The following is a 5,421-nucleotide window of genomic DNA, read 5'->3' as shown; positions in this document are numbered from 1 at the left end:
TTTGGGGGTATGCCTTAGAGACTGCCGCCCATATCCTTAATCTAGTCCCTACAAAGAAGGTTACCAAAACAACTCATGAGATGTGGACTGGGAAGGTTCCCAATTTGGACCACATCAAAATTTGGGGTTGCGAAGTCTTCGTGAGGCGCGAAACTCATGATAAGCTTGAACCCCGAAGTGAAAGGTGTATTTTCATCGGCTACCCACAGAAATCCTTCGGTTACCTCTTCTACAGACCCAGTGAGAATGTGGTCTTTGTAGCACGAAGAGGGATCTTTCGCGAGAAAGAATTTATAAGCCAAGGAGACAGTGGGAGGCAGATTGATCTTGAAGAAATTCAAGAATCAGTTGGTGAAGGAACCTCAGACACTAGCAATCAACCTGAGGAGGAAACTCCTGTTGATCCAGCTGACGAGTCTGTACCTCCGAGGCGTTCCACACGGGTTAGGAACACACCTTCGTTTTATTATGGTTTTCATATTACTACGGAAGGTGATACGTTTATTAGTGATAGTACACTAGTAAATTTGGATGAACCTAGCAGCGTTAAGGAAGCCATGGCAGGCCCGGAGTCTGCTAAATGGAAGGAGGCTATGGACAGCGAGATACAGTCCATGTATGACAATCAAGTTTGGAACTTGGTTGACAATGTACCAGGCCGTAAAACAGTCGGGTGCAAATGGATCTTCAAGAAGAAGACAGACATGGGAGGAAAAGTGCATACTTATAAGGCTCGACTGGTTGCGAAGGGTTTTACTCAAACTCAAGGTGTTGATTATGATGAAACCTTTTCGCCGGTAGCAAAGATTAAGTCTATTAGGGTTATGTTAGCCATTGCAGCATTTCATGATTATGAAATATGGCAAATGGATGTCAAAACCGCTTTCCTTAATGGAAAGTTGGCTGAGGATGTGTACATGAATCAGCCAGAGGGTTTTGTCAATGCAGAGTACCCTAATAGAGTATGCAAGCTTGAGAAATCCATTTATGGATTAAAACAAGCATCTCGTAGCTGGAATCTTTGTTTTGATGAGAAGGTAAAAGAGTTTGGCTTCTTGAGAAGCGAAGATGAGTCTTGTGTGTATGTCAGAGCTAGTGGGAGTATAGTTAGCTTCTTGGTACTGTATGTGGATGACATACTACTCATAGGAAATGACATCCCAGCCTTGCAGGAGGTTAAGTCCTGGCTTGGGAAGTGCTTTGCTATGAAGGACCTAGGGGAGGCTACCTATATCCTAGGGATAAGGATATTAAGAGAAAGGAGTAGAAGACTAATTGGACTTAGTCAGAGTATCTACTTGGATAAGGTGTTGAAAAGGTTCAACATGGAGAATTCCAAGAAAGGAGATTTACCGATCCAAAGCAATACCAAACTGAGTAAGACTCAGAGTCCGAGTACAGAGGCAGAGATAGCTGAGATGAGCCAATTACCATATGCTTCCGCAGTTGGCTCGATCATGTATGCTATGACTTGTACCCGTCCTGATGTGGCATTTGCTTTGAGCATGGTCAGCAGGTTTCAGGGGAACCCTGGCAAGGCTCATTGGACCGCGGTAAAGAACATTCTCAAGTACCTGCGGAGGACTAAGGATTGGATCCTTACCCTTGGTGGTTGTGATGACTTGAGAATATTAGGGTATAGTGATGCTGGTTTTCAGACTGATAGGGATAATTTCCGCTCTCAGTCGGGCTGGATCTTTACCTTAAATGGAGGGGCAATTTCTTGGAAGAGTTCCAAGCAGGAGACGGTGGCTGATTCGACTTGTGAATCAGAGTATATAGCAGCGAGTGAAGCAGCGAAGGAGGCAATATGGCTAAAGAACTTCATCGGAGACCTTGGAGTTGTACCAGCTATTAAGGAACCTATAGAGATTTTCTGTGACAACAATAGTGCGGTTACCTTAGCCAAGGTACCAAGAGATCATGGCAGATCCCGACACATTGACAGAAAATATCACTTCATAAGACACAAGATTGAAGAAGGACTCCTTGTGACAAGGAGGATATCGTCGGATGAGAATCCTGCAGATCCCCTTACGAAGGGACTGACGAGGGTTAAGCATTTTCAGCATGCGAGACGCATCGGGCTGAGGGACGATATTAGTTTTACAGATTAGATAGTTTTCCTGAAACTTGTAAAATGTAATCGATGTTTGATGATGAATAAAATTTGTGATTTATTTATGAGTAAAGTGTTACTATCATTGTCAATTATTTACTATTGTTTCAGTTTTGCATGTTTTGACTTCCAGAATAATTAATTTATTCAAACCTCCACAATCGATCATACGTCGGAAGTAGGTATGAATCAAGATTGTCATGAATTGGGTTTGTAGATGCCTTAAAGGTGTTTAGGCATGGCAATGGTTGCTGCAACATTCATGAGTACTCATAAGTTATGAGTATTGGTATAAACCCACGCTCACTTGTATCACTTCATGGAATTTATCTCGAGTGATCGTGAGACGATAACATCATATAAATCTTTAAACCTAGAGATATGAGTTGTTACCTATGAGTTGGTTGTGCATTGATTGCACGTAAACGCATCAGTAACTTGATGTTATAAAACGTGCCTTTGTGTACAATTCAATAAGTAGTAGAACAAGCATATTAGTCGAAGTTTATCTGTTCCTTCTAGAAATAGAAGCGATATCTGGGCCCCTCGATGATTTTGTGTTGACCCATGTACCAGGCCTGGTCAGAACTAAACCGATGTGTTTAGTGAAGTTCTTCGTCAAACAAATCGGAAAATCGAGAAACAACTGCTAGACAATAAGCAAGACATAGTTCCATGTGTTTGTCCGGCTGATATCATGAGAACAGAGGATTATGTGATCACTTATCTAAAATGGCGCTTCATAGTTCGACAGAGTCTTCATTGTTCGAGGGAGTTTTCGAGAGCTATGATTGTTGGTTGGTTCCTGAAGTTATAGGCAAATATAGTTATTAGACTTATCCAAGTGGGAGTCTGTTGGATAAGGTGTCTAAGTCCATAACTTATTTGGTATATACTTGACCCGACCGGCATGGTCCATTTGGGTTGCATCTCATCCAAACTATTATGGATAATTTTATGAGAGTTATACACATATGTTTATTAATATATTATGAGTTATAATATATTAATATGAAGTTACATTATTTAATTAGTTTTAGTCTTAAATTAATTATGAATTAATTTAGAGATTAAAAGGAATACTAATTATATTATGGGCTATTTGTTTTATATAGTGTGGGCTAATACTCATTTGTTAATGGGCTAGGCTTATGTGGAAGTCCATGGATGATCCATGGAGCTTTTAACCCATGGATCCTTGGAAAAGGAAAAGACATGGGTTATTAGGGTTTCACCCTAACCATGCACACTATATAAGCATGCTTATGGAGCATGAAATGGAGCCTAAGAGAAAACTAGTGAACTAGTGTGTGTGTGCATGTGTGTGGCCGATTTTATACAAGGTGTATACTCTCTCAAAGTTTTCCAAGAGTTTGTCGTGTTTGTGATTCCATTTGAGGCATTCACACTATTGGTGCTTGGCCCTCAAACTCCTTAGAACCAAACTCACCAAAAGGTATGTAATCTCTTCTAACTCTTTTATGTTGAAATGTTCCCCATGCCATGTTAGATAGGTTACAAACCTTGGAAAATTATTATTTTGCATGTATTTAGACAAACATAGATCCAAGGTTTATTAGGGTTGCATGCACACTTAGGAAGTGTTAGATTGCTCAAAACCCAACAGTGGTATCAGAGCCTAGGCTTGCTTGTTTGATACTTGATGCAAAATAGTGAAAAAAGTCGAAATCGTTGCTGTCAGCATGGTGGACTCGCCGAGTCCATTGGGGGGACTCGACGAGTCCAAGGCAAACTTCAACCTACTCGGCGAGTAAGTTCATGCACTCGACGAGTAGGATCGAAAGAGTGCATATTCTCGACTTTTGCTGCTGGAAATGGACTAGAAACATTACCCTAAACTGTTTTGGTGTTATAAAACTTATTTTAGTTGGTGTAATGGTTGTTCTAATCCATTTGCAATAGCATATATCAAAATTCCATGATTTTATGTGTTCATATAATTCTTGAATTTTTGATGATCATGCACTCGACGAGTAGGATCGAAAGAGTGCAGATTCTTGACGTAGCGTCCGACTTAACCCAAACGATGGAAATCAAAGTGATCAATAGAAGTATCGCGCTCATTGTTAAAAGAAGTTGGTAGCTAGAAATGCTACATGTTAAAATGTGATTATATCACATTAGACCATGGAGGAAGGCATATTCAATTCCGGAATTTGACTCTAAGAGACCTGAGTCTAGGAGATAGACTTGAAGGAATATAGAAGTATTAATTTTTACCTAGGATGAAGAGATGACGTATGGAGTCATTATACGAGCCCTGTTTCGTTGATGATTCCGGGACGTAATCATCCTAAGGGGGAGATAATTGTAACGCCCGCAGATCCGGGCTAACCAATTTGGAGGCAATAAGGGTCGAAAAGACTTTTCTACAAAAGATTATTTAGAATAAATAATTTTAACCAAGTTGTAGAATATGTCTCAAGGTTTCTGTACATATAAAGAACGCCGAAATCCGAGTTATAACGAAGAAGTTATGGCCCGTCGAAGTTTTACGGCAAAACCGGCACGGCACCGGGAAGCATAAAAAGTGAATTAATGATAGAGCGAGATTTAGCCTTAGTGATCTAAATGAAAGTTGTAGAATATTTTAAACCGAGAAAATCCATAAAAAGAACGCCCAAATCTGACTTCGTATGAGGAAGTTATGATTTTCTAAGATTCGACTTAACAGTGCACAACCCGAAACTCGAATTTTAGTTCGAGCGGTTTTTCGCTTACGCGGCCTAAATGAGTGTTGAAGATCTCATTAATAGGAACTCAACGGTAAAAAGATAGATGAAAACGGAGTCCGTATGAAGGAGTTACGAATTCTTCGCGATCATTTAACAGTCTAAACGCCTCCTACTGTTAAATTTGAGATTGGTCGAGAATTAGCCGATGGGGTCTAAATGAAAGTTGTAGATCCTGTTTTTACCTACGTGTGGAAAGAAATAACGTCAAAAACAGAGCTCGTATGTGAAAGTTATGGGGTTTAGAAGTCAGCAGGGTGCTGCTGCAAAAAGGGTGACGTGGCTGAATATGGGCCAAGGCTTTCTCCCCAAGGAAAGCCATCAGGTGATGACACGTGGCACTGACTCAGCGAGTCAGTAAACCGAATCGGCGAGTCCGTCAGGATTTCACCCTATAAATAGAAGTGTCGGGTTCTCTCATTTCTCACACCTTTCCCCACTACTTTCTCTCTCTATACTCTATCTCTAGCCTATCTTAACCCCCCCCCCCCCCCTAAAGCCTAGGTAAACCCCCTAGCACCTGAAGGATGCCCCGAGGTTCCCGGAGTC

Source organism: Lactuca sativa, chromosome 3, assembly GCF_002870075.4.
Source record: "Lactuca sativa cultivar Salinas chromosome 3, Lsat_Salinas_v11, whole genome shotgun sequence".
In the NCBI taxonomy this organism is placed as follows: domain Eukaryota; kingdom Viridiplantae; phylum Streptophyta; class Magnoliopsida; order Asterales; family Asteraceae; genus Lactuca; species Lactuca sativa.
The sequence above is the reverse complement of the archived record's forward strand: the minus strand, read 5'-3'. Positions refer to the sequence as shown.